We start from the raw sequence: 19,998 nt of genomic DNA, 5'->3' as shown, positions 1-19,998 counted from the left end.
AAAATTCTCTTCAACAAATGGTGTTGGGAATACTGGACAGCTACATGCAGAAGAATGAAATTGGACCGCTTCCTGTCATCACATACAAAAATAAACTCAAAATGGATTAAGGCTCTAAATAGACCTGAAACCATAAAAATCCTAGTCGTGAGCACAGGCAATAATTTCTCTGTCACTGGCCTTAGCAATATCTTTCTAGGTGTGTCTCTTGAAGCAAGGGAAATAAAAGCAAAAATAAACTGTTGGGACTACATCAGATTCCGCACAGCAAAGAAAACCATCAACGAAGCTAAAACGCAGCCTGCTGAATGGGAGGAGAAGGTATTTGCAAATGACATGTCTGATAAAGGGTTAGTATTCAAAATACATAGAGAATTGCTACAATTCCACAAATAATCCAATTAAAAAATGGGCAGAAGACATGAACAGACATGTTTCCAAAGAAGACCTCCTGATGGCCAGCCGAGAAGATGCTCAGCATCACTCAACATCAGGGAGATGCAGGTCAAAGCTATGATGACCCATCACTTTCCACCAGTCGGAATTCTGGCTAACAGCAACAGCTCAAGAAAGAACAAATGTTGGAGAGGATGCGTAAAGAAAGGAGCCCTCTTGCACCGTTGGTGGGAGTGCAAACAGGTGCAACCACTGTGGAAAACAGTATGGAGGTGCCTCTAGTTAAAGATAGAACTACCCTATGATAATCAGACCACTGGGTATTTACGCAAAGTACACAAAAACACTAATTTGAAAGAGTATATGTACCTCTGTGTTTACGGCAGCATTATTTCCGAAAGTCCAACAATGGAAGCACCCTAAGTGCCCATTGAGAGATGAGTGGATAAAGATGTGTATATGCACAATAGAGTATTACTGCCATAAAAAAGAGCGAAATCTTGCCACGTGCAACAACAGGGTTGAATCTAGATAGCATAATGCCAAGTGAAATAGACGTGTTCGTCTATGTTGATCTTAAGTAGAACTTAAGAAACAAAGCGGGGCGGGGGGAGGGGCGGAATGCCTGGGTGGCTCCATCCGTTCATCATCTGCCTTCAGCTTAGGTTAGGATCCCAGGGTCCTGGGGCCAAGTCCCATGTCAGGGAGCCTGCTTCTCCCTCTGTCTGCTGCTCCCCCTGCTGTGAGCTCTCTCTCTCTCTCTGACAAATAAATAAAATCTTTAAACAGATTCAAGTTCCTGTGATCTAAAAAAGCAATACGCATGCAAAACTCCATGTCCTCTTTAAAAAAAAAAAGGGAAGAAAAAGAAACAAAGTGGGGGTGGGGTGGGGGTGTGGGCAGGGAGCGACAAACCAGGAAAACCACGAACGAACCAGACTCTGAACTATAGAGAACAAGCCGTGGTTGCTGGGGGGCATGGGGAAAATAGGTGCAGGGGATGACGAGCACTGAGAAGTGTATGGAAGGCGGATCCCTGTGTTGTACACCCGGGACTCCTACAACACTGTGAACTATGCTGGAATTTAAAAAAAAAAAAAGACTTGGCACATGAGAAATCGATAAGGTCTTTACAAAAGGGATAATTGGAATCACAGAAGATACTCTTCCAATATGCAGTATCTTGGTTTTTTTAAGTTAGGATTTATTTATTTATTAGAGCGTGAGCAGGGGGGAGGCAGGAGGGGCCGGGGCTGAGAAGCAGACTCCCAGCTGCATGTCCAGCCCAAGGCGACTTGGGGCTCGATCTCACAACCCTGAGATCAGGACCTGAGCCAAATCAAGAGTGGGTCGCTTCACTGCCTAAGTGCCCCAAGGGCTCCTACGGCAGGACTGTGGAGGCAGAGCTGGAGGCAAGCCTTACAGGTCCTGGGCGCAAAGCCCATCCTGTCACCAGGTGCCTTTGGGTCCCCAGAGGCCTTCATCCCTCTCCAGGGCCTTAAGCCGGACGTCCGTTGGAATTGGATCTTCCCAGGGGCAGAAGTAGGAGGAAGAAAGCAGTTTTTCATAAACAGACCAGGAGTGACAGGAAGGAGGGAGGGCTCATTCCCCAGTGCTGTTCTAGAAGCTCGTTCCCTGTACTTGGCTTGAGTGCCTCTTGAAGAAGCTCTGAAAACAGACGGACATAGGTAGGGTTGACCTTCTGGGTTCCTGCCACCATCCCTGCCCCAGAGGTTTTGGGATCCAGAAGAAAGGAAAGAGGAAAGCGGGAGCCCCAGCCCCACTGCAGTGGAGACCACCCCGTCGGATTAGCGGGCCGCTCCTAGCCCACCACAGAGCCAGGGGCTTCTGGGATCGGAAAGCAGATCGTTCTCATAGAAAGGATTTTTATGACTTGAGTTCTGCCGTGCATCCCATCAATATCTTGGTGTCAGCTCTAAAATTCCATGGACACCTAGGCGGGGCTGGGACTCAGCCAAGTAACCTTGTTTTGCAAGTGGTAGTGTGGCCACTAGAAGGAAGGAAGGCTCAAGGTCTCCCCTGAGTTGCCGTAAGGAGGCCAGGAGCCAAGGTTGCAACCTTAGCCTTTGGAGAGAATATCATGGTCATATAACAGTCCCTGGATGAGTGTGCGGCACACACGGGGCCACACAAGTCTTCTTCCCATTAACCTCTGACGTGTAGTTGGTACTTAACAATTTTGCCTTTTTGGCTTTTCCTTAGATCTGCCTACACACCTGTAGGGTTCACCTGAAAAATGAAACGACGAGAAGCTCATCAGGGAAACACCAGTGTAAGACCCTTCCCCAGAAGAGCAGGACTGGGGGAGGGCCACCGACTGAACAATCCCACTCAGACCGACACTCGTGACTCACGGTGACATGCTGTCTGTCGCCAGAGAGCCTCAGTGTTGAAGGAATCACTGAGCTCTCCAGAAACAGAAATGTTCTTTGCAGAAGTTAATTAATACTTTTTTCATCTTTATGCTTAACAAGTCTTTACCAAGTGGAAAATTGAAGATGCTCTCTTCTGTCAGCCTGAATAATTGTAATGATCTGCATAATCGGAATTCACTGTGATGATTAGAACAGTGACACCAAAGCTCCTTGTACAAATAGCGGTGTCGCACGCCATCTATTTTGAAATGGAAAGTCCGCTTCATAGCCTTTCAGCATAGTATGTTCGGCTTGTATCCTTGTGATTTTTTGGCTTACTGTTTCAGCTTCCAAGTGCTGTGTTAATAGACCCTTTAAAATAGCGGAAGTTATTTTAGAAGCTTAAACGTCTGCATGATTTCAGGCAGTTTTTGCTTCCTGAATTGGTCGTTGTATAAATGGTATCACACTTCATTTAAGCAATGATTGTTGGAGATACTTTGGGACAGAAGGGAAATTTTAAGAAGTTTCTTGGCCTTGGGGTGCCTGGGTGGCTCAGTAGGCTGAGCGTCTGACTCTGAAATTCAGCTCAAGTTCTGATCTCAGGGTCATGAGATTGAGCCCCGAGTAGGGCCCTGCACAGGCTGTGGAGCTTGTTGGGAAATCTGTTCCTTCCCCTAAATGCCTCGGCCCACGTGTCATTCACCAGCGCTCAGGTTGTGTTGGTGGGGATTTTTAGGTAAAACATATATAATGTCGCCCTTGACTCCAAGGCGCACCTTTCCACATCAGATGCCCAACATTCCATTGCCTTCGAGAGTTCTCTGGCCCTTTCCGGGTGATCTCATCCCACTCCCAGTTCACCCCCACAGCCACCCCCACCCTACAGGCAGTAACTACCGGATTTTTTTTCTCCCAGAGTCACAATGCACTTTCGCTATTTATGTCTCACTACAGAATTTTTTTTAAAAAGTGTTACTTTTCTTTCCTACAGTGGGAAGTCTTCACCCATAGATTGTGCTTTTATTGTGCAGAGTTATGCTTCAAAGAACACCGTCAAACCTTGAGCCAATTCTGATGTACCGACAGCAAGGATTGTGATACTAGATTGTCTTTTACCTAATTAAGAGTTTTCATAGGGATCATTTTTCCAGGAAAAAAAAAGGAGAAGAGAAATGATCCCCGGCTCATAGGAAATTAGGTGATGAAGTTCAGGAAGTATTTCCAGATGACTGGTGTCTGTCACCGGACAGGCAGGGGTTAAAGCAGGCAGGGGTTTTGAAGCCCTTGCTGAGCCCCCAACTCTGCAGGGGGGAGCTCTTTCTGCCCCGAACCCAGGCCTGCTTCAGAGAGCCTTCAGCTGGGGGTCAAGTGTGGCGGGGCTGGGGTCTGACATGCGTGTCAGAGTACTTGGAATCTGAAGAAGAACTTGGCAGTGATTCAGTACCTGAACAAGGAAGCTGGAATCCTGAGAACCTAGCGTCATATTTCCCACCATGCTGGCTTTTTTCCATTTTTATTTTTATTTTTTAATTTTTCCCCACAATTCCTTAGCAAACACTCCTTAGAATGACTTATGGGAGAGCAGACACTATTTTGGAGGAGAGAACAGAAGATGGTTTTGGTCCCACCCATCCAAGCCACCACAGTCTGGGTAGAATTTCGGAAGAACTGGTTTGGTGGTTGGAACAAGGGAGCCCCAGAGGTGCCCGTGTCCTAATCCTGGAGGGTGTGACTGTATTACCGGGCGCTTTGCCAATGCGGTCCAGTTCAGGGTCCTGAGACAAGGAGACGGCCCTGGATGATCTGGGTGGGCCCGGCGCAGTCTCACGTGTCCTGGGAGAGGGAGGCAGGGTCACGGTCAGAGAGGAGGTGGGATTTCAGCAGCAGAGCGTGGAGAGGTGGGCTCTGCAGACGGCGAGGGGGTGTGGGACGAGGATGTCAGCGGCTTCCAGAAGCTGGGAAGGGCAAAGAGGTGGCTTCTACCCTGGGGCATCCAGAAGGAACCCCCCACCCCGCCACCTCCGCCTTGAAGTTGGCCAGTGAGACTGATTTTGGATGTCTGACCTCCGGAACTGTAAGAGAATAAAATTCAGGTTGTTTCCGGCCATCGAGTCTGGATATCTGCTACAGTAGCTGCAGCAAACGGATACGGCTGGATTCGTGTGGGAGGCGCCACTTGGTATGAGTGGCCAGGGGTCTGGGGACAAACATTTAGTGAACCCCTACCCTGTGCCAGGCATTTAGACCCCTAATATACTGGTCACAAAAAGCCTGCAAATGTGGGAGAGGGTCTCTGCGACAGGTGATAAAGCAGACAGAATGGGTCAGGTGACTTGTCCAAGGTCACTGCCTGGCGAGTAGCTGGGCTGGGACGTGAATGGAGGTCCTCGCGCTGTCTCACACGTCAGAGGCCTGGCCAGATGGTCCCGTGCTCAGCGTGGTGCCAGCTGTGTCTAGGAAGACAGCCTTGAGAAAGGCCTTCTCCTGCTGCTGAATTCGGTCTTCACTTCCCGCCAAAGCCCATAGTGGGGGAGGCTGGGGCTTCTTGGAGACCCTCCCTGACCATCCACAAGTAAGTGTCCCCAGCCAAGGGGACATCCAGGTACAGGAAGCAGCCTGCAGTGAGGCCAAGGAGGCCGGGGGGCCCCTGGTGATCGGTGTGCGAGGATCGAAGATTGAGGGGCGTGGGAGAAGCAGGGGTGAAGCAGGGAGTAGTGGGACATGAATGGGGGGTGGTCCCAGGAGCGGCCTTCATGTCACACATGGCTGTCAACTTTTCATGGGGGAACAGAGGGGAGCTTTGGGGAGACCAGGCAGAGGCTCCAGCCTGAGATGGGGCAGCTGGTCTAGAAGCCAGTGGAGCCAAGGACACTCTCGGAACGCAGAGGAGGGTGCATGTGATGGACAGAGCTGATGGGAGCTGTTGGGCCAGGGAGGTCTGCGCCCGCCACCTGCCCTCCTTCCCTCGCTGCTAGAGCCCAGGGCGTCACTCGAGTGTCCGTTGGGGCTCTCCTCCGGCTCCTGCAGTGGCCGGCAGCCCTCAGGACCTCCGGGCCCCGGGGACCCCTGTCTGCTGGGAGTGTGTCTGTGTGCCCGGGGCCCCGGGAGCTGGAGACTGAGGGGCTGAGGAGTAAGCACCTGCGCCACAGACCTGGTACCCAGCTCCGGTGAGTTCACCTGGCAGGCAGCCCTCGGGCCATGTCACATGGTTGCTGGAAGAATCAGGCGTTGTCCCTGCGGTGACCTGGCGAGGGCAGCTGCCAGCTCCTGCCTCGTCCTGCATGGACTCTGTCCTGTGTGCCTTCTACCTTTGCTTTCAAAATGGTCTCTAGCTTGTCACTGTATAAGGCACGTAACAGCTTCTGTAAGTCCCATGAGTCCTGTGTGGTGGTCCCAGGGACCCCTGGCTATGGGGAGGCTCTCCAGCTGGCTGGGCTGGAAACCCCAACACTTTTTTCTCAAAGAGTGACCAGATCTCATTAACTTGTTACAGATGACCTCCACCATGACCAGCCTGACCTCTGGACTCGTGGACCCACGACCCCCCCCACGGCAGTGCCTTTAAGAACAGGCACACTCAGAATGGACAGCCTGGCTCATGGGCACAGACTCTGTGCCTGGCCTCAGTCATGGTGGCCTTCCTTCCTGGACCAGACCCCCGACGGCCCCGCACACTAGCACTCTGCACCTTGCAAGGTCTGAACCAAAAGAGAAACAGTTCTAAACCCTCTCTTTCATCTCCCTGGAGCCAATACCTGAGCTGGGATTTCCCGCCTGGGTTCCAGCCTCCTCTGCGAGCTGTGTCTCCTGGGAGCGACCTCTGACCTCCGCGTCTAGCACTAACCCTGGCCTGTGATCCACCTCCAGGAAAGGGCCCGGGGAGGGGGTGTGGATTGATGTGCAGAAGGATCTTAAGCAAGCTGCAATTTTGCTGCGCTTTTCAAAGTCACCCGAGTTTTCTCCTACTCATTTATGGACTGTTTACATTTGAAGACTTTACTCCAGTGTTGACTGAGGTTAGCAGAGCGGGTGGTGAATGTAAATATCGCTGAGAGCCGGGACTTGGGTGGAACCCAGCTAAGAGCTGCGAACTGACATGAGCGACCCCAGATTGCTGTATTCCAGCTCAAGCGGAAATAACTTTGGGTTTCCAAACAGTCAAATACATTAAATACACATATATTGAAAGTATCCTAATTTTAACGTTGATTTGTAAAAAAAGATTCTATTTATTTATTTGAGAGAGAGAAAGAGTGAGCACGAGCTCGGGGGAGAGGCAGGTTCCCTGCTGAGCAGGGAGCTTGATGCAGGGCCGGATCCCAGGACCCTGAGATCACGACCTGAGCCAAAGGCAGAGGCTTAACTGACTGAGCCACCTGGGTGCCCCAATTTTAACATTGATTTTAAATTTACCAGTGAGAGTGGGGCTCCCGGGTGGCTCAGTCAGCTAAGCATCTGCCTTCAGCTCAGGTCATGATCTCAGGGTCTGGGGATTAAGCCCCACATCTGGCTCCCTGCTCAGTGGGGAGTCTGCCTCTCCCTCTCCATCTGCCCCTCCCCCTGCTTGTGGTCACTATTTCTTTTTCTCCCTCTCATATAAATAAATAAAATCTTTTAAAAATATAAAGAAATTTACCAATGAGAGCACTGAGGCATAGAGAAGTCGAGCAGCCAAGAGACACACAGCTGAAAATAAATGAAAGAACTGGCTAAGCAGCCCAGGGGAGCAGCCCCAGGGCCCACGATCATAACCGCTACACTGCTAATCTAGTGACATATCATGTATTATAGAACACATTTATTTAGGAATATTGCTTCCCCCCACTGTTTATGAAACACTATGAAAACACTCCATCTGCGTTTTCATTATTGAAGTGTCTCTCATCACGAGAGCTCTGTACCAGCTTTTCTAGAGCTGGACTTCTCACCGTTTGTGGGGCATACCGATTTATTGTTTATTTGAGAGCAAGCGAGTGACAGAGCAAGAACAGGAGAGGGGCGGAGGGATGGAGAGAAGCAGACTCCCACCTGAGCAGAGAGCCTGATGCGAGACTCGATCCTAGGACCTGGGATCATGACCCAAGCCAATGGCAGATGCTTAACCGACTGAGCTCCCCAGGTGCCCCCAGGCCCAAATTTCTAACAAGCTCCCGGGCCACGCTGCTGCTGCTGGCCTGAAGACCATGGGATGAGAAGTAGGTCACAGGAGTGCATTGCCTGGGCTTTCATTTACGAGAGCTGAGCTGGAGCAGCTTTGAATGTATGTGTGACCACGGGAATCTGGTCTTAACCAGAACTTCTCCTGTTGTCCTGTAAGTGTTTACCCCCAGTCTCCATGATGTAACCACATACTGTTCTGCCTTTTATTTTATTTTTTTTTTTAAATTTTATTTATTTATTTGACAGAGAGAAATCACAAGTAGATAGAGAGGCAGGCAGAGAGAGAGAGAGAGGGGGAAGCAGGCTCCCTGCTGAGCAGAGAGCCTGATGCGGGACTCTGAGATCATGACCTGAGCCGAAGGCAGCGGCTTAACCCACTGAGCCACCCAGGTGCCCCGGAAGGTCGTTATTTCAACGAGAGTGGCTCAAAGGAGGCCCTGCAGGCTGACATTTTGGAAAGAGTCAACTTGCCGTTCCTTCTGCTTAAGAAACTCTTCTTCCCTACGTGGCTGCTTCCTTCTCGTGGTTTGTGTCTACTCAGAGAGGACATCTCTACCACATTGACCGGGGGGGTGAACCCTACTTCTTCCCTCCCCCAGAGTGCTGGTCAACATCCGTTTCATTTTTGATTCTCCGTCTTTTTTTTTTTTTAGATCTAGTTTTTAATTTTTTTTATTTGGCAGAGAGAGAGAGAGCACAAGCTGGGGGAGCGGGAGAGGGAGAAGCAGTCTCCTGGGTGAGCAGAAAGCCCACTGTGGGGCTCGGTCCCAGAACCCCAGGATCATGTCTTGACTTGAGCCGAAGGCAGATGCTTCACCAACAGAGCCACCCAGGCGTCCCAATCTGTCTTAATCATGGCATCTGCCAATACCTAAACTGAGCCTGTGTATGTACGTACATGTGCACGTGTGTACATGTATGTGTGCAAGTAGGTCTGTCTGTACGTGTGTGTGTTCATGTGTGTGTGCAATGAAATGGCTATCTTTTACCAAACGCAACTTCCAAAACAGAAACACTGTCTTATTTTACCAGGCTCTTGACATGTACTTATCACATAGTTAACAAACACTCATTTTGGTTTCGTTTCAAATGCTAAACAGATAAAACTCTTGCATAATCTCAAATTTAACTCCGAAGAGTAAAATGCAGAGTTCTCACGTGTCTCTCGGTCTTTGGTGGGTCGCAGAGCGTGTCGCATGACGGACATCCAGCAGATGGCGCCGTTTCCCCGGGACTGAGCCGCTCCGCCTGGGGGTGGCTGGGCAGGCTCCAGGCTGGGGCTGTCCCTTGACTCAGGCTTACCCGCGCTGAGCCAGCGTCTGATCTTCCCAAACAGTCCTCTGTGTGGAAAGCAAATGGGGCAGATTTACACATGTCCCCGGGTACAGCGCCGCATCCCCCACCTGCCTCACTCCCTCCCACAGAAGGGGTCTCGCCTCCTCCCCTGGGCCTTCGGGGTGCAGCCCAACCCTATAGAGGAGCCGGGTGGGTTTGGAGCCCATGCCTTCCCCTCCCAGAGCCGCCTCCCGCATCAGGCCAGAAGCCGGCGGAGTGGTGTTCTGAGGCTCAGAGCCACCCAGTGGGTGGATGGTGGGGAGGGAATGTGGGGTCTGAAGACCAGGAAGACTAGGAAGAAGGAGGGGTGAGGCCCATGGAATGAGTATTTGATCCCACTGAACTCGCTCAGCTCTCTCCGTTTCCTCCCCTGTCAACTGAGATAATCACGGGGCCTCCGGACAAGGAATGAATTCGCTGCAGGTAAGGATTAGCACGTGAACTTGCTTCTCTACGAGGGAAGCCAGCAGAAGGTGGATGCCCATGGGGTCAAGGCAAGGGCAGGGTCTGTCTATCTTCCGCTGAGATGCTGAGGGGCTGGCATCGCAGAGGGCCAGCCAGGGTGTCTGCCGTTGGCTTGCAGATGGGTCATCGAGGGAGCAGTCTGACTTGCGGAGGGGTCTCCAGAACACTTGGGGCTTTAACTGTGGGATTCCCTTTGCACAGGACTCCCAGACGGTCCCTTGCAAGGACTTCTGAGTCCCCCTGACACTGGTGCCCTCTGCCTGTGCCTCCATTCATGCTCCTCCTGAGGTCTGTGTGATGCTGTTGCCTCGGGATCTGGATCAAATACTCATTCCATGGGCCTCACCGCTCCTTCTTCCTAGAGGAAGCCACAGCCCCCAGTCCTGGCTGGTGCCTCCTGGGACCCTACTTTCCTCCCTGCTAGTTCTTGGGTTCTTCCTTGCCTCCACCACTGAACATAGGCTCCCAGGGGGCAGGTACATGTCTCCCTTCTTCCCTTTAGCCCCTCTGGCACTCAGCACAGTGCCTAGGGCACAGTAGGTGCTCACTAAATGCCGATTTTAGTGGGAGAATCCTCTGCCCTATGCTTCCGTAGAGGAGGTCCACTCTTTCTCGAGGCAGAATCATGGACATTTGTGAATGGAAGGACAATCTTGCTACTTTAAAAAGGCCCTGAGTGGGAAGCCAGTCAGAAATGGTGATAAAACTAGTTTGGAGTGGTAGAAAAAAGAGTCTTATTTTTTATAGGATCCCATATTTGGGGCACTCTACCATCTATAGTGGCAGAGAGCACAGGGCTGGGACGCAGGTGGCCTGGCTTCTAGCCCTGGATCTGTCACTCTTACGCTGTGCAACTTCAGGAGACTCACTTTTCCTCTCTGGGCCTCCGTTGCCTCAGCTGTAGATACAAACACTAGGGCTGCGGGTTCCCTTGGCTTTGCTATGTGTGATGTGTCAAGGGTTTGTAACGCAGAAATCATCATCAGGGGCTGATCAGTACTCACAACGGCAGGCTAGTTGCCAGCAAGACTAACACTGACCCTGGTCACCCTGAGAACACCCTGGTCAATGGTAGTCTCGGACGGCGTCACTCTGAGTATTAGGTAGACGTGTGTGTGCTCTCTCCCTGTGCCCGCTTCCCTCCAATACCATTTCTGACAAAGTGGGCCGAGGCCGAATTGCATTCGAAATGCATCATGACTGTGGCCTCGGAGGCATGGCTGGGACGGATGGGTGTGCTTGCAAAGTGAGAAGACTTGTCCCAAGCTTGCTTCTGCCATTGTGGACTTGCATGCATTGGATTGGCTCCAAGGCGACCCCGCCCATGCTGGCTTCCCAGGACCATGGCCACTAGCTGGTGGGGCGCAGCCTTCTAGACCCGGGTTGGCAAACTTGTTTTGCAAAAGCCCCATTAGTAAATATTTTAGGCTTGGCAGGCCGGAGTGTTCCTGTCACCGTTCTTTGACTCTGCCATCGTCGCTTTAGGAAGCCTTACATAATATGTAAAATAAATGTGTGGCTCTGCTCCAGACTTTATTTGTGTGCACTAAAATTAGAGTTTTATATAATTTTCACATGCTCTGAAATACCAATTTTATTTTGTTTTCTTTTTTTCAACTACTTAAAAAACGTAAAATCTGTTCTCAGCTCACCAGCCGCACAAGAATGAGGTGGTGGGCAGGGTTTGGGGCAGTTTCGGACCCCTGTTCCCGACTGTGGTGCAGGGGCTGACCAGCCGGGAGGGCCTGGGTCCTGGAAGGGTTTAGAGGATAAAGCGCTTATGTGTCAGGGGAACAAGAAAGTCAAAACAGATGTGTCCTATGTTTCATCAGGGAGTGGTAAGTTCTAGAACCCCACAGCAGGGAGAGAGGGCAGAGAGATGCCACTGGTGCCTCCCCATGTTTGAGGGACCCGAATAATTTCCATAAGGCCTGACCAGGGTTGACTAGCCCTGTGAGGCCAGCAATACTTTCTGCTTTCAGGGACATCCTTGGAAGGTGAGGGACACGCAGGTGGCTCGTCCCCACATGGCCTCAGTGAGGGCGCCTGGTGCCCATTGAGAAGGGGCGTTTGTGTGGATGTCCCTTTGTTGTTAGGCATCACGTTGTTTACTTAAGTACCATACGTTTGAGGAAGGGACCGCTGGGACCCAGAATGTGACCTTATCTGGGAACAGGTCTTTGCAGACAGGAGTCGTTAGGATGGGGTGATGCTGGCTTAGAACGGGCCCTCGAGCGCACATGCCTGGCGGCTTTCTAAGAAGGAAGAAGAGGAGCAAACACAGAGAGGCGGGCTCATGAGGGAGGACAGAAGCAAAGACTGCAGCGAGGTAGCTCAAAGTCAGGGGTAGCGGCCGGCCCGGGGAGCTCAGAGGGAGGCCGGGAAGGGCTCTCCTGTAGCACCTTCCGAGGGGCGTGGTGCCCAGAGCATCGACTGGGGACCTCGAGCCTCTGAGCTATGAGCGAGGACGTCTGTGGTTCTGGGTCAGGGCCGCGCGGGGCATGAATGCAGCTCCCCCGTAGAGATGTCAGGTTGAGAGCTGGGAGGCCCGGTCTGCCGTGGAGAGGAGGCAACTCCTGGTGGTGATTCATGCCCCCCGGAGTGGCTCAGAACGTGGGGGAGTGAGTCTGAGTCCTGATGGGGGAGGCGCATGCCTGAGCCCTGGCTCGCTCTGATGTTGGCTGGGAGAGGACAGCGGGAGAAGTTGGCAAAGGAGGGTTAAGGACCAGGAAGCAGAAATAAACTAGCGCTTCCTGAGTGTCTGCGGCAGGAGGGAGAGGGCAGCTGGGGTCACAGTGCTGAGGGGGTCAGGTGAGATGGGGCTCGGACCCCCCACTGGACTTAGCTACAGGGGGGTCACTGAGGACCTGGACCAGAGCAGTGGGGGTGGAGGGCTGGGGCGGAGACCTCTCTCCTTGGCTCTTCTGGCAAACTGAACTCTATGTTGCTGCTTCCTCCAAGAAGTCCTCCCTGACTCATCCATGTAAAAATGCCATCTTCCTGCTCTGGAAGGCTAGTCCTCTGTATAAGCCGCCGGGTGTTAGGCCTGCTCTGTGTGTGTGTGTGTGTGTGTTCGACACGACTAGTCATATGGCCTTCAGGAAGGGACCCAGCCCAGGGAGGCACTGCCGCGTGTGTGGGTTCAAATCTTGACACCCTCACTCACGAGCTGTGTGCTCAGGCAAGTTTCTTGTGCCATCAGGAATCCTTTAGGGTCTGACGAGCTCATAACCCCGGCTGTGAGGACCAAAGACATGATCTATAAAAGCGCCCAACACGGGGAGTTCCACACCTGCCCTTCTCCCTCGTTCACACGGTAAGTGGGTGTTAGGCCTGGCATAGGTACTCAGAAAGAATGAATACAAAATAAAAAGGAAGTCACAGAAAATCATCACTTCCAGCTGGTGACACAGTTCTTAACCCGATGCCCATCTTATAAACTGAGGCAGGAAAACAGAGCATCCTGTCGAAGGTCCTCCGGGCACATCCACACCCTGCTCTGTGCCTACCGCACGCCCGTGGCCACAGGTCTGCTGCAGGCTTGGTGGGGCTGCCGCGTTCCCAGAGAGGAAGCAGCTGGCTCAGAGCCGGCCGAGGGGAGTGCCCTGCGCACCCACTCATTCATCCACGAGCGCACGCATTCATTCATTCTTTTCCCTGCTTTACTGGGGAGTAATCGACAAACATACTTGTACGTATATAAAGTGTATAATGGGGGCACTTGAGTAGCTCAGTCGGCTAAGCATCCCACTCTTGATTTCAGCTCAGGTCATGATCTCAGGGTCCTGGGATCGAGCCCCGTGTCAGGTTCTGTGCTCAGCAGGGAGCCTGCTTGAGATTCTCTCTCTCCTTCTCCCTCTTCCCCTCCCTCTGCACTTGCCCTCTCTCTCTCTCAACCAAATAAAGAAGATCTTTAAGAAAAGTATACAGTGTGCCGATTTCACACCCACACTGTGAAATGATCACCACGGCGAGGTTAATGAACATATCCGACAAGGTTAATGAACATACCTACTGTGGCTTCACATACTTACCATGTTTTTAAGTCTGGTGAGAATGCCTCAGACCTCCTCTCTCAGCAAATTTCAAGCACGCAGTACAGGATCAGCGACTCCGGTCACCAGGCTGTGCTCCTGATCCCCAGAATTCGTCCATCTAGTAACTGAAGTTATGAAACACCCGGGGGCTCCGTTCCCGCATCTGTAATGTGGAGGTAATAACAGCCACCTAAGAGGCTGTGGTGAGAACTGAAGGGGCTTGGGTACCAGATGCCGAGCACTGTGCTTTGTCCAAGGGAGGTACCAAGTAAATGGCAGGCCTAAGACCTCACTTCTCTACTGCGCCGTGTCTTCCATTTATCTGAGTGGCTGCTCTCCCCTTTCATGGGGATAGGAGTGATGGAGAGCAATGAAGGGTTTGGAGATACCTGAAGGTCGAACTGGAGATGCAGCAGGAGCCGAGTATAAAGCCCAGATTTCCACACTGCGGCCTGGAAACTGGCGTGGGGGTGGGGGTGGGGGTTCCAGCGTTCTCCAGCGGCCAGGCCGTCCTTCACCTGATGACGGACACCACCAATAATCTACGCATGTACAAGCCATGGGGTGGTGTTCCCATGCATGCGGGTGCGGCAGGGAGCTGGGGCAAGGGAGGTAGGTCAATCCTGGCATCTTTTTATAAACTTGACCTGAGATCTGCTGGTGGGTGGGCTGTGAGAGCCACATGCTGCCGCCGGGCTCTCAGGGACAACCTGGACACTCTAGACATGTGAGTGGGGTTGGGAGCAGGTGCAGCCTGACTCCCGGGCTTCCAAGTGCCCCCACCTCCACCCCCACCCCCTGTGCCTGGAATCGATTCCAGTCAGCCTAGGTGTTGTTGAGGTCTTTGATCCATCCCGCCATTTAGATCAAGTAGTGGACCCGACATTCTGAGAGTCTCTAAGTCCCCGAGTCATAAACAGCAGGGAGAAGAGGCTGAGAATTTACTATTGATGGCTCCGGGAACAAAGTTTCCTGCTGTATGCAGGTCTTCTTGGCCCTGGGCATTAAACAGCCCAAGTGTGTGTGAGCTGGTGTGTGTATGTGTGTGTGTGTGTGTGTGTGTGTGTGTGTTGTTATTAATACAGTAACAACATTTCCCAGACAGTGCATGTCTCCAGATCAGCCATTCTTGATAGAGACCCCAGTTCCGCCAGCAGGGAGACAGGAGTTCTCAGCAGTCTGGGATAGTCACTAGTCCCTCTCACAGCATTTCCCAGGGGACTGGGGTTTCTGCAACAGCCTTGGAGGCCTCTGGGGGATACAAAGGGTCTAGGATCTGCTACAAACAACTTAACATTTAATGCTTTTCTGACCATTTCTGCAGGCACAGGTGGAGGGTAGGTGCATGTAAATCTCTCCTCCCTGGAGATCCTTTGTTCTGAACTCAGCCTTCTCATCCCCCCTAGAAAGGGCTCGCCTCAGTCTCCGCCTCCTGGAGCCGGGTGAGGAAGAGGGGAGGTAGGAGGATGGAAAACTCTGGACAGAAGATCTCTCCTCTTCCATGGCTTCCTTTTCTCTCTTCCAAACTTTTCTTGGGTATTTTTTCTCGCTTCCTCCTCCTAGCGAACTTCAGAATCATTTTGTTCACAGAGTGTCTTTTTAACTTTTGCTCACCTACACACATTCCGGGCAGTGACTCATGGCTCCAATCCCAGCCTGCCCCCCCTCCCTCCCCCCTACCGCACAGCCCGCAGCAGAGCACAGAGCTTGGGCTCTGTGGGGCAAGAAGCCATCCCTCTTCCACCATCTGAGATCTTGCCCCTGCTGGTGGGGGAGGCGTTGGTTGGGGGACCTGCCCACCCTGGGAGGGCTTGCTCATCTCCCCACCAGCCTCACCTCTGCACCAGCACCCACGCTGGGATTTCTGCTTCTTCCAAAGTCAGCCTGGCGAGATTCTGTTACCGATTCCACCCGGATGGGGACGCAGATCCAACCCCAGTCCCGACATTATCAGCCGTAACCACGACAGCAACACAAGCACTAGTTTTTGAGTATTCTTGGTCTGAAACTCTACCAAGCATCTTTTGTCCTTTATCTTGTTTAAGGTAGTCTACCTCATGCAAGGGGCAGACACTTTTTTTGGTAAAGGGTAAATATTTGCACCTTTGCCAGCCACGTGGTCTCTATGGCAACTAGCCACCCCTAGTGTGGGGCAAAGCAGCCACAGATCCATCAAACGGGCGTGGCTGTGTGCCCAGTGGACTCGGTTGACACACCCGTGGTGGCCTGGATTTGGGCACCCTGGCAGAGTGGAATGGCCAGGAGGGCAGACTCGGAGCTCTGTTGCTTGGACTCGCATCCAGGCTCTGCCACTTCTTGTCTCCATAGCCTCAGGTCAGTTACCGACATCTCTGTGGTCTAGTCCTCGTGATGCTTCATTTCCACTCCTCTGGGGTACAGATGCCCAGATAGCGGGTGTGTCTGGGTGTATCTGTGAGGGTGTCTCGGGGATTGAATCGGCAGACGGAGCAGAGCAGACGAGGCTGCCCAGGCTGGATGGTCATCGTCCAGTCTCCTGAAGACCTGAAGAGAACAACAAGGCAGAGGAAGGACAGATGCACTCCCTCTGCTGGAGTGGAGACCTCCACGTTCTCCAGCCCTCAGACGTGAGCTCGCCTCCCTCTCCCACGTTCAGACTCAGAATGGGATTTACACCGTCGGCCCCTGGTCCTCAGGCCTGCAGACTCCCGCTGAATCACGCCACCTTCTCTCTCGGGTCTCTAGCCTGCAGAGGGCAGAGCACGAGACTGGTCAGCCGTAATCATCCGAGCCAAATCACATATAATTTTCTCCTTTCCCGTCTATCTATCCTACTGATTCTGTTTCCGACAACCCTGACTAATCCAGTCCTCCAGAAATCCACCCTCCCCCTTTCGGTAGCAGTGAGTTTCAGCCACGAAGGGGGCATTCCAGAATAGAGCCCCATCTCTCAGCTCTCTAGCAGCCGTGACCACGTGGCCACATTCTGGTTAATGCGATCTAAGCCAAAATGTCATGTGTTCGTTTCTGGGAAGTCTTCCTTCAGAGACAGCCCCTCTCTCTAATTTTTAAAAATCCCTTCCATCAGGGAATCCTGGGTGTCTCCGACGGTGAAGTGTCTGCCTTTGGCTCAGGTCATGATCCTGGGGTCCTGGGATCAAGCCCCGCATTGGGCTTCCTGCTCAGTGGGGAGTCTGCTTCTCCCTCTCCCTCTGCCTGCTGCTCCCCCTGCTTGTGCTCTCTCTCTATCACTCTCACTCTCTCTCTCTCTCAAACAAATAAACAAAATCTTAAAAAAAAAAAAAATCTGTTCCATTGTTCTGCCTGTGTCATGGTGCCAACAGTGTGGACCCTGAGGGTGAGGCCACCGTGCAGAGATGACGGTGTGGTGAGCTACAAGGACCTCCTGGAGCAGAACCTCCACACATGTCCTGGTCCCCTGACCGCCGTGCTGTGACATGAGAGAAACACCATTGTCATCCTTTACCTGGGTTTCTGTCGCTCACGGCTGATCTTAAATTAACTAATGCACTCTTTGTAGTATCCTGTATGTAAATAGTAATAGCAACAATATTCCCCTCCCCATCACCTTGAAGGTTTGTTTTGAGGATCTAATGTGTCAGTGCATGTAAAATGCTTACAAAACTGTTTGGTATGTTGTAGGTGCTCAATAAGTGTTAACTGCCATTTAACCCTCATATAACCCTGTGATGTGGCTCACATGACCCATATATTCTGGATAGGTGACTGAGGCTCAGAAAGATGAAGTATTAGGATTATATTCAACTGCTTTAAAAAAAATACAATTAGTGGTTTAAACAAGATGGAGGTTTATTTTTCCTTTGTGTAAAAAAGGTCAAGATCTTGTGTGGGAAGTCCTCAAAATTCTCTGTGTTGTCTGATTCTAGTCTTTTGGGTATAATGCTATTCCTCATGTCTCAAAGTGGCTGCCAAAGCCCCCTTCATCACATCCACTTTCCAACAGGAGGATGGGGGAAGGCGCCCAGAAAGGAACACCTGCTTATCTTAAAAGACTTGACGGAAGTCACACTTTGCACTTTGCCTACCACTCGTTAGCCACCCTGCAGTTATATGGGCACGTTTAGAGGCAAGGCAGCTTGGGCACGTATCCTCTTTCAGACACTCCAGTGCACAGAATGGCAGACTCAGGATTTGACTCCAGGACCCGCTAATTCCCAAGCCTGAGCTCTAATCCACAGCCTCCCATTGATTCTCACCTTTCTTCGTCCTGTAAGCTTGTTTTGGAAAGAACATGCATGGGCTGCCAGTCAAATCCAAATGTTGTCACTAATCTGCTCTGTGGCTACAGATGGGTCACTTGAGTTCCCTGTGGCTCCTTGAAAGGCAGAGACTGCACACACTTCCTTCGGGCTGTTGTAGGATTGCATGCGGTGGTAAATGTCAGGAGCCAGGAAATAGGGGAGTGCTCTCTTCCTGCTCCTCTGAGTACCCAGGACATGCCTGGACCCCCCCCGGCCCCCAGAGATAGACAAATAACGGACAACCAGTGTGGGGTAGTAAGGGACTTGCAAATAGGAGTCCTTATTTGGACATTACTACCTTTGACTTTCTCGCCTCTTCCTCTCTCCACTGGGGCCATATGCCCACTTGGCTTCCCCCGAGAGCTGACCTTGTACAGATTCCTCTCTGGGGTCAGTTCCAAGGCACGGGGATGGGCCAGTTGTGGACATGGGGGGAGGTGGGCAGGGGTGAGGCTGAGTGAGGAGCCCCTTGGCAGCCCCTGCTGACTCCTCGTGCACACTGGGGTAGGGCGGGCAGCACCCCGAGCTGAGCCAAGGGTCCAGAGTCATGGAGGAGCACCCCCAGGGAGCAGGACTAGGCTTTCATCGAGGAACTGGGGATGTGTACCCACAGCTGCATTTCAGAATGGCCATGGACGAGGGACCCCTATGTATTTCTGATTCTCCCAAAGCTTTACTTTTCCCATCCCTCTTGATTGGGAGTATCATTACAAGTATCCTCTGCCTGCCTAACTGTTGTCTGCTGGGAGTGGGAATATGAAGGGAGACGTAATTGTCTCTCTAATTTTCAGGTCTTTAGAATGCAAGGATCATTACGAGCAGGGGCACCAAAGGAGCCTTGTCAATCTGCTTGGGCTCCTGGAACAAGACACCACAGACTGGGGGGCTTATAAACACCCAAAACAGACTGCTCACAGTTCTGGAGGTTGGGAAGTCCAAGATCAAGGCAGCAGCAGGGTCACGTTCTGCAGGAGGTTCTCTCCTTGGTTCATAGCTGATAACTTCTCACTTGTCCTCACATGGTGGAACGGGTGACAGATCTGTCTGGGGCTGCTTTTATGAAGGCACTAGTCCCATTCATGATGGTTCTACCTTCCTGACTTAGGCACCTCCCGAAGGCCCTAGCTCCACATATTATCATCTTCGGGGGTTAAGATTTCAACACCTGAATTTTGGAGGGACACAAACATTCAGACTGTAGTGAGCCTCTTCTGCACTTCGACCTGTTTTATATGGTGGGGTCCTAGACCTTGAGTTTCAACCAGGCTTGTAATGGATGAAAGTTCATTTTGGCAGGAGATGAATGCATTTTGCTTGTGAAAAGGACATTAACTGTGACTGCAGACTGGATGGTGAGAGCTTGCCTCCAAGGACGGTCACCATTACTTCTCTTTCCCCCTGTGTGCTCACACTGTTTTCCCATTGGTAAATAAAGACTATTCTTCTAACCCCTTGACTCCCACTTGTGCTTTGACCAATTGATTCAGCAGAGTTGGGGTCCAGAGCTTGGTCATAAGAAGCCTACACTTGCTGCTGGGACCCCTGGAACGCTTTCTCCTGATATACCTGATATACTCCTTTTGGGAACCCAGCCCTTGTGCTGTGAGCCAGCCCCAAAGCCATCTTGGACACCTAGCCTGATTCAGCACAGCCTGATTCAGCTGCAGCCCGGCTGCCATCTGATTCCAACTGTGTGAGAGAGCGCAAGTGACTGTGCCTCAGCTGAGCCAAACCAACCCCTGAACCACGAGTAAGAATAATCGTTTTAAATCACTAAGTTTTGTGGTGGTTTGATACAGCAATAGATGACTAGAACATCTGCTTTGTTTGGTATCAAATTAAATGTCCTAAGCTCTCTTGCCATTTGGGTTCTTGGCAGTTTGAGCCCATGGGAGGCCTTTGGGGGAGGCTGGAAGGTGGGAGCAGGGGAGGAGCCAGGGTCTTTTCTTTCTTTTTCTCTGGGCT

The sequence above is a fragment of the Mustela nivalis genome (genome assembly GCF_964662115.1).
Source record: "Mustela nivalis genome assembly, chromosome: 6".
Taxonomy (NCBI): domain Eukaryota; kingdom Metazoa; phylum Chordata; class Mammalia; order Carnivora; family Mustelidae; genus Mustela; species Mustela nivalis.
The sequence above is the reverse complement of the archived record's forward strand: the minus strand, read 5'-3'. Positions refer to the sequence as shown.